This window comes from Chenopodium quinoa, unplaced genomic scaffold (assembly GCF_001683475.1).
Source record: "Chenopodium quinoa cultivar QQ74 unplaced genomic scaffold, ASM168347v1, whole genome shotgun sequence".
NCBI classification, from domain to species: Eukaryota; Viridiplantae; Streptophyta; class Magnoliopsida; order Caryophyllales; family Amaranthaceae; genus Chenopodium; species Chenopodium quinoa.
In genome coordinates, this window is record NW_018742607.1 from 1,989,589 (window position 1) to 2,002,318 (window position 12,730).

Below are 12,730 nucleotides of genomic sequence, written 5' to 3' on the forward strand. Positions count from 1 at the left end.
GTCTGCTCATCCCACACTAGGAACTAACCAAGCGAAGTGGACGGTGTAGTGTCGTCCTCCACGGGCTCATGCTCCCGTCTAGTGTTTCGGGACCGTGAATCGGAGCCTCGTTGTCTAGCCATGCTACATTGTGCAGAATCATCATAAATCAAGGTTATATAGTATCTAAAGGTTTGCCTAGCCGCATGATACTATGTTCGCAAAAACAGAGTACGTAGTACTAAAACAGAGCACAACTTCGAATTGAGCATGATAAGCATTTTTCAAGCAATCAAACAATTTCTTGCAACACTATAGTGATTATTGTGACAAATTGAACAACAATTGCTAGCAAAAACATCAAGAACGAACCACGTTGTTTTTCATGACCTTAGGAGGTCCAACAATGGCGGATTGCTCATTTCTTCGCTAAATTGAGTCAAACAAATCTCAAATTACTCCCAAGGCAATATACAAACATAAACAAGCAATTTCATGGCATAAAACTTGATAAACAAAGCAAATTAAGCATTATAAGTTTTGAATTTTCAAGAAATTCGTGAATGAACATGCCAATAATTCATAAAAACCGGTGTGAGTTGGAAGGAAACTTACATAGATCGGGAATATGGATGAAAAGAGCTTTGATTTGCAACAAATTTGAGCAAATTCGGTTGAGAAACGAATGAGCAACGATCAATTGAAGTTCCGACTTCTTTCGAGCAGCGTTCGCAACAAACCAGAGCACGAAATGAACTGAAAACGGCAATTTAAAATGATTCCCGTGCTGGCGCCAGTCCCTAGGAATTGGCGTCACATTATGTGCTTGGCGCCAGACGCCAATTTCAGCGCATGGCGCTAATACCATAAAACTGGCGCTGATCGATTTTCAGCGACGCCAAAGCAGCCAGCCACCTTTTGGGGTAGTGCTAGCCTTCTGCAATATATTTTGGTTCCTTGGTACGCCAGTTAGCCCCTCTGAGCAATTTGACATGATTAGGTAATCGGCTTGATTACATGAAGTGATCGACCTGATGAAAAGATCGTCTCACTAAGCTTAAAGCGCCTAAGCATTGGTTCATTAGCAAAAGGCACCGACATACAGGTTCATTAGCAAAAAGGCACCGAAATACAGGTTCATTAGCAAAGTGCACCGACATATAGGTTCAAGAGCAAAGAGCGCCGACGTACAGGCATAGCAAAAAAGCAAAGTTCAGGCGAACTTTTAAAGATCGACGGGCGTGGATCTTCGGTATTTTCCTTTGGGAGATTATCGCATCAAATGATGATGAATTCAAGAGAAGATGTCTTCGACATCATTCCCTAGCTTAGGGAAAGTTGTCACAAACAACTGAAGGTAATTTCGGGCGAAATTGTCTTCGATCATAGTTCTTGAGGCATGGAACGTGATCATAATGCGGATGAGAATTATTTTAAGAGAAATAATTTTCGATGGTATTCCCTTGGACGTGGAATATTATCACGACGGAGGATCGTTTCAGGCGAAGCAATCTTCTAATTTGGAAGCAGTTACAAGGCGTAGCGGTTTTTAAGCGGGATAACATTCTCTAGCTTGCAGGAGGTCATCAAAGCAATCGGTTACTTTCAGAGACGTGTGCTCGACGGTGCAAGATACGTGTTTCTTAACTCTTCTATCTGTTTAAATAATGCTAGTTTTGCAGGTATCAGCGTTATAAGATTGATTTAGGATCGCAGAACGTTCTGAATCATTCTCCGTCCCTATCGTTACTTTGACTTTCGTTTTTCGAAACTTGCGTTTCTCCAAACTCATTCCAAGTGGGGGCTTCTGTAGACACCCATTTGTGTCTCCCCAAAACCAAACCCAGTGATGAGTGCCTTTCACGTCGAATCATGATCGAATGAAACGAAAGTGTAGAAAGGTCTAGTGTTGCAGAAAGTTTTATTTCTTTTCTTTTCTCTTCTCTCTATTTTTGAAAACTTTATTTTAAGAAAACAGCCAATCCAGTTTGTTTGGTCCATGATATGGGTCCAATAGTGGTGTAGTTGGATGGGGCTTGCAAAGACCTTTTCAACGATATATTATAAGCCCAATTCCGAAGAATATTGAGGAATTTATGGCCAATTTACTAAACTGGGCCCGGTTTGAGTTTTAAGTACGGCCCAATGATCTAGAGGAGGGCCTAATATGATTTATCATTACTAATGTAATTAGGAATGGTTTTAGTCTTCTAGAACATTCTAGAAGGTTCTTATCATTCTTTAGAGTTTTTAATTAGATCAAATAGCATTTTCGACTGAAATTATATTATTTTATCTTCCAGTACGGTAAAATTATCAGATTTTCGAAAACGTGTTAAAAGTCGGTTTGGCGTCCAACCCCAGGCCTTGGCGCCTGGAACCAGGATTGGCGCCAGACGCCAGCCATTGGCGCCTGGCGCTAGCCACTGGTCCTGGCGCCAATGAGCTAGGGCTGGCGCCAAGTTGTTTTTGCGATCTTCAGGCTCTGTTTTGATAAATTATCTTTTTTTGGCTGATTTTCTTTATAAATATCGTATCAAAAACTCCGTTTTGGGGGACGGATTGTCATCTATCATTCACCACTTCTTTTGTTCTTAAGTTTTAATAAATTCCGTTTTTATTCATCATCTACAATCTTCAATCGTCAACAAATTAGTTTATGAATCATTAATCTTTCATTCGTTCTTTCTAAACTTTATTCTTTAACACAAAATTCCGCATTCACAAGATCTTGATACACCTAGCCATATTCGAAGTTGCCTTCGCCCTAGACGTGAAAGGTTTTTAATTTCTGAGGGTTTGGTCCCAAATCTCTATTATTTAATTTAATTGCTTTGTTTATTATTTTCCTTGAAATTACTAACGTGTGTATTTTGTAATTAGAAAGAGGTACAAGGCATCCAAGTAAGTACTTTATTGATTAATTGATTTTATGATGTAGACATCATGTTTATATTATTATGATATTCTTAGTATCATGTATAGGGTGTTTTTAATATTAAGCATGATTAAGAATATGATGCTTCCTATGTTTTTTCTAACATTTATGATTATGATTGATGATGATTATTTATTATGTTGCTTGATATATATTTTATAATTGTTATTGCTTGATCACCTTTTATTGCAGGTTAAAGGGAATTTGGTATTTGCAATCACGCTTAATAAGATATTAATAATCTTGTTAGGTTAATTGTGATTATAAATTCAAGTGATCGCCAATAATAGTTTGTTTGTGCATTAAATTCAATCAACATAGATTAAACAGGTTTAGGGTTAATCCTATTGATTGCATGTTAGTTAGAAAGCGCACATGAATACGATCAGAATAAAGTAGAGGCCTATTATTAGGGCAGGTTCAATCTCTTTTAGGTTGGATTTGTACCTTCATCCCCGAACCCTTATTTGGTTCATGACCTTATGGAGTTGACGATCTCTTGGATCGTTAAGGGGTGTAACCTTCACCTCGTGAACGGTTTACAAGTTCCTTAAAAACTTGTTGGTGACTCTTTTGCTTTATCTTCTTCCCTTTTGGACGCCACCGTACTTTAGTGTATGATCACAGTGGGGTTCAAGCTAGTGGGATTTTTAAAGGCTTGAAAATATTCCCCACACAAATTTAAAACAATGTATTTCTGGACTCCAATAATCTAATGCTGCCCTAAGAAAATCATGTTCAATAGCTACATGCATGTCGCAGAGCTAGCAAACCCCTGACATGAAATAATTCTAACTCTCTTTCTTAAGCATTGGTCAAAGAATAAGACCAGTCACGCAATGTATTATCAAAATTCTGAGACATGAAATATGAAATTCTAAATTATTTTGTGTTTCGTAATTATGTATATCATGAATAAACTGGTCTTATTTTATATCAAAAGCGCTCGAAACTGTCTAGAATTTATCTTTTCATATGCGTAAAACACACCGCTGAGTAATACGCGTACCGTGTCACGGGAACTTTTGCCGCGACACGACAAGATTTTCCCCTATCTATCCGGATTTTTTATAGTATTTTATCTTCTTTGTTTCTTTTTCAGTTTTCTGAGAGTTTTTTTTCTAATAAAATTCTCAACTTTTTTATCTCTATTTTTTTTATTTTACTTTATTATTATTATTATCTTTATTTTATTTATTTATTCATCACTTTAATATTTTATTTCTTTATCATTTTATTTTTGCTTGACTTTTTATTTGTTTTTCTTTTGGGGAAGGTAATTTTATTTATTTATTTATTCCTCACCTTAATATTCTCTTTTTATTTATTTTTGGTTTATCTTTTTATTTCTTTTTCTTTTGGGGAAGGTCGGTACCCTCCATTACTCCACTTATATTTTTTTGTCACGTCATTAATAAATACACGATCACACACAATGAGTTTCAAGCACACACTAACACACAATAATAAATACATAAGCTATGAATAGTGTACAAAAGAGTCATAATAAATAAACATGTCAAGTGTCATCATAGTATGTACAAATAAAAACCCTCGGTCAAAAGTCTCTAGAGCCAGAATCAGTATCATCTCCACCCTGCGAATATGGGAACAGTGAGCCAAAGAGTCCTTCCATCATCCGAGTACGGGGAGTAGTGTCCCTCCTAATCCCTATGACCCCAGCAGTAGTCAAACTCAAGGCAGGACCTGTCCAGCCGGAAAACGGTGTAGACTGGCTCAAAGACATAGGAATCGTCGGTGAAGGCATCGTCCCATACATCGGAACTGAAAACAAGCCCGACATCGGTGTAGGAATCCCGGATAATGGAGCTGAAAATGAACCAGGATCCAAGGGAGTCAAAATAGACCCAAGCTCAGGCTGTGGAGGCTGTGAAAACGACTGACGCTGCCCCTGACTCTGGCCCGGAAAGCGCTGAGAAGACTGAGGCTGCTGCCACTGAGCCTCCTGAAATGGCTGAGTAACTTGAAGCTCTCGCTGAGAATGAGAACGTCGGTGAATCTCAGGAGATCGTCTACCACCAAGCTCCTCCTCGTCCGAGCCTCTGTGCCTCGAGCGCGAGCGGGACCTCCGTTGCTCCTGAAAGATACAAAATCAAAAGGTGTCAACAATGCGAAGTAAAACAAATAGTAGAAATAAAAATGAATGATACCTCAAGAACGTCGCTAGAGCTCCGACAACTCGCACCACGCCGAAGCTTGATAATGCAATACTTCAGGGTGTCAACCAGCTTCATGAGTCCCATCATCTCTGGGCGGTTAGGCTGAGGATAAAACAAAGAAAAGTCAGTAACAAACAGTGTTAAAAGGATGAATAATGCATCAAAGAAAACTCACCGGCTCAAAGACCTCGGGCAGAGACTCCTGTGCCTGTCCGTAACCCTCTGGCGCGTCAGCAATATGGTCCTCTGTGATACCAATCGGCCCCGGATAGCGGACAGACTGAGGAGGAATCTCGATCCTCCCCATAGGGCGATTAGTCGTCTGAAAATATGATCGAATAATCAAGTTATTCGACTATTTAAAACAGAGACTAATAAAGAAGATCTTCAAAAGAAATCATACCTCAGGAAGACGGGGTGGAGGAGCCAGAAAGTGAAGCAAATCCCGCGCATAGTCACTCTCCATGTGTACAAGCTCCTGCCATGGAAAAGTATAGCGCTCTCCCCTGTTGATCAACTCTCTGATCAAGCGTGAGTCCAGCATCGACTCTGGTGGAGATGAGGGCACCACAAAACGGTCGCCGCTATGATGACGAACGACTCGCTCCCCCAAATACCAGACAAAGCGTCCGGTACCAACCAAAATGGTGCGGTGTGCGAAAAGATGCAAGGCCTCAGGTAGATCAGTCATCCCGGCCCAAGGACGATACTGGACATCAATGGCAACCTGAAAACCATAAAAAGTTGGCGTGAAATGACAGAAACAACGTCAGAAGGAAAGTAACAGGCAACAAAACTAATCCTTACGCCAACAGAAGAGGTACCTCGGCGTAATAGCCCACGCAGTGTAGGGACGGACTCCACCCGGGACTCTCCTCGATCACGTCAGCTGGCCCCGACAGGGAAATCATGGACCGCTCCACGACGCCGGCGAGGAGCCAATATCGGGAAGTACTCGTAGAACCATAGCTGCGACGAAAAGCAATCTTTGGCACATGAGTCGAACAAGTTAAAGTGAAACAAACACTAGTAGAAAAAGGCTTCTTTGCGTCGCTCATTTATAGTGTATTTGCGTCGCTTCTATGAGTGACGCAACTGCTCGCGACGCAAATGACTTAAAAGTCATTTGCGTCGCTCCTAGGCGCGACGCAAATAAGAGTCATTTGCGTCGCTCCTTTATAAAGGCGCGACGCAAATGACTTTTCTGATAAACTTCTTTTTTGTTATTTGCGTCACTCCTTTATAAAAGAGCGACGCAAATGAGTCTTATTTGCGTCACTTCTTTATAAAGGAGCGACGCAAATGACTCTTCTAATAAACTTCTTTTTTTTATTTGCGTCACTCCTTTATTAAGAGCGACGCAAATGACTCTTCTGATAAACTTCTTATTTGTTATTTGCGTCACTTGTTTATCTAGGAGTGACGCAAATAACTGAGTAGACAATACAAAATTGTTGTATTTGCGTCACTTGTTTGTTTAATGAGTGACGCAAATGAGGTGAATTTTTTATTTTTTTTAATTATAATAATTTCCTTGTATATGTTTGTAGTACCTGTTTTCCTTACTAGTGGTATAAAGTAATATGCTAATGCTAATATAATTGAAATTAAAATGCAATATTATTGAATAATGGAAATGTAAATTTTGGCAGAGTCTCCTTTGTAATTTGGCCTACCCATAAAATTGGGAATGACGGCATTATATTAACAACCTGTCCAATAATTTACATCTCAATATCATAGACATTATACTCATCATCCCAACACCAATTAACCAAATTCATTCATTTCAAGCCTTTAATCCAAAACAAGAGTCCAACATGCACTAAGTGTAAATCTAAAATTCAACAATACATATAAAATACTCTGCCCAAATATCTCGAATCTCATTTATCTCCTCCTCCGTGTACGGTGTAGTTCTTGAAAAATCCTATCAATACAACAAATATACAAGAGGAAAGTTTTAATTCAAGATTGTAGCTAACATCAAATTTTATTTATCAAACAAAAATGAAATATTTGACAACTCATACCTGAATAAGATCCTCACTGCTATGGTGATGTTCAAGTATTTCTTACATATAACGCATGACGTAGTAGCCACACTCACGTCCACCCAATTGTTGAGGACACTACATGTAATATATTTATAATTTGAATTAAATTGCTATACTTAAATTATTAAGAAACTAAAAGTTAGGGTAAGAAATTAAGGTAACCTGTCCCAAATGTCATGTCAATTTACTTCCCCTAGATTGTCCACTTAATGCTTTAAAACTTCGAAAAGCACTACACATTTGAAACAAATAACATATATATTACCCTTACACACATAAAATCATGACATTAATAACAAACTAGACTTACTTTGTCATTGCAAACTTAATTGCTAAATTTCGCTTCTGCCTCATCGAATCAAAGATGATGACTTCACGCTTAGCCATGCATAAGACCAAAAGAACCCAATGATTCCTACATAATAAATTAGACACACATTTGTAAAAGAGTAAAATAATATCAACAATTTGCAAAGTTCAAATAAATACAAGTTCAAAGTTTATACTTTTCATGGTATGGGCATAAGATAAACTGCTTAGATTTTTGTTTTTCCATCACATGTGTCATGTATAGTCGGAAACGATCAGCATCACTATGCAAATAGGTTTCTGAAATCATTTCCGGACACATGAATCCAATGGAAGCCACTTCCTCCATATCGAGTAGTCACTCAAGGCCCTACATATATATCATGTAATAACATTATGAATGGTAATAAATAAGTATATATATGGGAAGAGTGAAATTGTAGATAGTTAGAAGAACCGGCCAAGTGCTATATTGGGTACTTAGTGTCCCAAATGGGTTCATTCCATCTGTACTAAGACCAAGCCTAAGATTTCGATCTTCTTCACCAAAGTCCTTGAACTTTCGATCAATGTTCCTCCATTGCGGGGAATCAGCAGGATGCCTCATTAACCCATCTTTCTTCCTCCCATCAGCATGCCACCTCAATAATTTTGCAGTTTTTTCATCCGAGAAGAGTCTTCTAAATCTCGGTATAATTGGAAGATACCATAATACCTTAGCCGGAGACCCTTTCTTATACATGTCACCAGTATCATTCATCTTGTAACGAGAAACTCCACACCTTGGACACTCATGCAAATCAGCATACTCATTTCAATACAGCACACAGTCATTGGGACAAGCATGTATCTTCTCATACTCTATACCCAAGGGGCACATAAGTTTCTTGGCCTCATAGGTGGAGTTTGGAAGTTCATTCCCGTCGGGAAACGTTTCTACTAAGGCTTCTAAAAACTGCGTAAAACCCTTGTCGGTCCAACAATTGCTCGCCTTTAAGTTAAATAACTTCATAATAGCACCAAGTTTAGTGAACTTTGTAAAACCAGGATATAACGGGGTTTCAAGAGCTCTCAAAATACTATCATATGTCTGGGGACACTCTGTGAAATGGTCTTCAACATCATGCATCATTTCATCTATCATGTCCTTCTCCACTTCACTCTCACTTTCAACACCAATATCATTCGTTGTATCGATATCCTCACCTTGGTGTTCATTATCATCATCACAATGATTCTCATCTTCCCTTGGACAATAACTAGAACTTGCCTCAATATATATGCTCTAACCATGCCATGTCCACCTCGTGTAGTTTTCTTTAAACCCACGACGAATTAGATGATCTTTAATATCAACTATATCACGATATCCCCTCGAATTATTACAGTCACAACAAGGACAAAGAATAATCTTTGATTTATTCTCTGTTTGGTGTTTTAAGGCAACAGTGCTAAACTCTTCAATTCCTCATAAAAAACTTGTACAATTTCGTTTACCATACATCCAACTTCGATCCATTTTCAACCACTGGATAAAAAAATTAATTTTAAGATAATGTGTATATTTTGTAAAATATATAGCTCCTTAACCATAAACAAGAATATAAGGCATCAAACATTTTCATTCAAAGTTTATATCATGTAAATGCAACTCCGGATGATCCAATAAGGTCCTTATCACTCCAACCTAACCCATTCTTGAATGTCCTATCTCACTAATAACTACTTGTAAAGTTTGGTTCTAAAGAAAATCCGAAAGCATTTCCCTATAATTCTCCAAGCACACAATGTAGAAAATCGGCTATCAACATATGTACCCAGAGAACAATCGGGAAATAGTGAGCCATGATCTTCTTAGACCCAAAATAATTCAAGTAGTTATCACCTAAATGAGATAGAACATTCAAGAACAGTCCCAAACCGGGGACTATTCAAGACTTACTCCTAATGAGTAAGCCCTGAACGGGTATCTAAGCCAATGATGCAAGTATTATTGCAATTCCAATCAATTATATCACAATTAAAAATCTCATACAATTCACAATAAATATACCAACCAGAACAAATAAGTTAATATTGCAAAGAATGGTTCAGATATATATACCACATGTGAAGATAATCTCGTATGCGTACTACCGCCTTAATCGTTTGTCCACAACCAGAACCTCGAGCAACTTGTGGAATTCACTTCCGCATAATTAAGAATCTGCCATAAAAAATTACATATATTAAACCAACATAGTTGATTCAACTTAATCTGCCATGTGACATAAAAGTTGTTATTCGGCATTGCTTATTAGCCAATCATGGTGTAAAACTTGAAGACCTGAAACGAGTGTTAAATGCTAGGTCCAACCTTAATCTGCCATGTGAAATAAATGCTAGTTGTTATTTTGAAACTTATTTTTTAATTAAGGGTTGAACAAGGTGGTTGTTTAATGGATGGAATATTTATTTATAGTTTTTTTAACTTGATGACTGATTGAATGTCGCCTTAGCTAGGTCCAACAGATGGGAAGTACCTTTTTTGTCGCCTAAAGTATGTGAAATTTTCAGTCCAATGAATTAACAACCTTATAACAGCTGCAAAGCTAATGTTTTATTGCCATCAAAGTTAAATGCTGTAAAAATCAGCAGCTCTAAGATGCAAACCAGCAGCTCAAAGATGCAGCTGCAAACCAGTAGTATATTGCTTCCTTAAACTTTTAGTGCTCAACTTAATTTCTCATAAAACTAATTTCTCAACTACTCTAGATCATCCCCTATATAAAGAAAGACATAATTAAGGGCCTACCGAAAATACCAGTAAATCTCAAATTTATTTTCATAAGATTGATTCTATTCTTTAACCCTCTGTTTGTTTTCTTTTCTGATCAAATTTGACTTTATTACATATCTTTATACGTAAAGGTGGGGGTGCATGACTGCATATGTAATAGTCAAGTGTGACGGGGTTCAAGCAAAGAGCAGGAATCTTAGTGGATCATAATTTTCACCAAAACCCTACCTAATTAATTAATCATACTAATAATTTTCTTCATAAAATCAGATCAAGCAACCCATTCCTAAAAGGTATTCACAATATTTGACTCACGTGACGCCATGTGAGTCCGTAGGAGCAATTTTTTAATTAATGGCAGATCTACTAGTACCGTACTCACCCCCTTTCCTTTATATCTTATTGTTTATAGTGGACAGGAATACATACAACATATACTATATATGATGATCACAGAAAGTGACCAAACCAAAAGGGTCAGTCCAAATATTAAGTATCTTTGTCCCTGTGATTATGATAATCACTTTGTCTGACCACGTATTTGCGTGTGTGCTCGTGATCCTAAATCTCATAGAACAAGAGCGACCACGAGAGAAATAGAGTTCAGGACATTACTGAAAGTGCCTAAGTAGAGGTACTTGTTCTCATAAACGCGCCCAATTCGTGCTTCCCATCGCCCATTATGATGATGCCTACAAAAAAATTAAATGATAAAAAATAATTTTAATAAGACATTCAAAGAATCATAGATGTCACATGACCCATAAATTAAAGAAAAAACAATGAATGTTCAAAGATGCAAACAAGCAGCTCAAAGATGCAGCTGCAAACCAGTAGTATATTGCAAAACAGCAACTGTAAAAATCTACAGACTAAATGTACTAGTTGAAAACATGCAGGTGAATATATTAAACCAGTAGAATTGAGATGAGCCTCAATGAAAATTCAATGACTGAAATTATAAAAATTCAATTAAATCTGCCATATAATTTCTAATTAATGAACTAACACTAAACCTGAAATTAAACTAAGTCATTGTTCAAGTTAAATGCCCCAAAAGAAGCAATCTTACCATAGGTGAAATTGACTTCAAAAATTCAACAATGTCGAGCCGAAATCGAACTTCAATTGTTGTTGCTGTAATTTGCTTGAACTTCCTCGGGTTTTTTGGGGCGATATTAAGCGATTTTTCCACTCGAAAATTTCAGTTATTGCTCGAACTTTTTCAGCATGATTTTTAATTCAATTTTTTGGGGTTTTTAGGGTTCGAATTCGTATGGAATTGAGTAAATTTTTTGCTTGAAATGGGGGATTTTTGGTCGAAAATAATCAATTTTTCTGGGGTTTAAGGGTTCGAATTACTTAGGGTTTTTGGTCTAAATTTTTGCTCGAAATTGCTCGGATTTGCTGCCGATTATGGGTGTTGAACTTGATTGCGATTTTGGATGTTGAATTTGCTGGGGAATTGCAGTTTTTTGGGCGAATTTGTGGGTGTTTTTTGGGAGAATTTGTTAGATTTCAGGGTCGAATTGCAGTTTTCTGTAGAAGCAACTCTTTTTTTTCTTTTTGTTTAGTGAAAGGTAGGCGTGAAAAGCTAAGGTCAAAAAAGCGTAGAACGAATAACCTAAAATGCAACAGAGTTATTTGCGTCACTTAATAATAAAAATGCGACGCAAATAACAAAATCTGAAATGCTGAAAATTTGTTATTTGCGTCGCTCATTTATTAAAAGAGTGACGCAATTTATTCACTCCCTTATTTGCGTTTCTTGTCAATAAATGAGTGACGCAAATAAGGTTATTATATGCATCGCTTCAATAAATAAGAGCGACGTAAATGATAGAAAGCTAACATACACTTGACTTTTGCGTCGCTTCTTTAATAACAAGCGACACAAATAACTTTAAATGATGGTAAAAATATACATTTGCTTCGTTCTTTAGAATGAGTGATGCAAATATGGCGACGCAAATGAACCTTTTTCTACTAGTGAAAAAGGGAAAAGATCATCACCTCTAGGACTCTCTACAGACCATAGACGGTGATGGGAGACTCGTCATTCAGCTGCCGACAGCCATGACGTAGCAATAACAGAAGTTCGGCGTATCCAAGGCTGGCCCAGCTATAGGATCCTATCTCATGGATCCTGACCAAAGCGGGGAGGTAGCAAAGGAGTACGCGTGAACTCCTATCAGAAGAAAGGGTCATAGAGATCAGGATCAGGATAAAGATCCGCACTCGCTGCTCAGCCGACGTATCCTCCACGTCGAAGCCACGAGCTAAAACTGAAGCTAACTCCGATCGTCCGCTCCTAGGACCACCTAGAGACACTGGTCGGGTCCTGATATGCTGAACGATCGGACCCAACAAATCAGCTGCCTCAGCCGATCCCCAAGATAGATCAGACATCTAAGCTACAGCTCGGTCGGTGAAGCGCAACCCACTGATCATACTAAAGTCTAGAGGGGTCACCGTCATCTCCCCCCAA

The 12,730-nt window shown here is 37.9% G+C and overlaps 2 long non-coding RNA genes across 2 annotated transcripts; both read right to left on the reverse strand.

The window, feature by feature from the left end:
- Positions 1–6,756: 6,756 nt before the first annotated feature.
- On the reverse strand, positions 6,757–11,740 carry LOC110721218. Its single transcript, XR_002511414.1, has 3 exons — positions 11,315–11,740; positions 10,858–10,934; positions 6,757–7,027 (listed from the first exon to the last, which is right to left on the reverse strand). It is a non-coding gene; the product is annotated as an uncharacterized LOC110721218 (long non-coding RNA).
- On the reverse strand, positions 7,167–7,506 carry LOC110721217. The gene is made up of 3 exons (XR_002511413.1): positions 7,465–7,506; positions 7,317–7,386; positions 7,167–7,229 (listed from the first exon to the last, which is right to left on the reverse strand). It is a non-coding gene; the product is annotated as an uncharacterized LOC110721217 (long non-coding RNA).
- Positions 11,741–12,730: the final 990 nt, after the last annotated feature.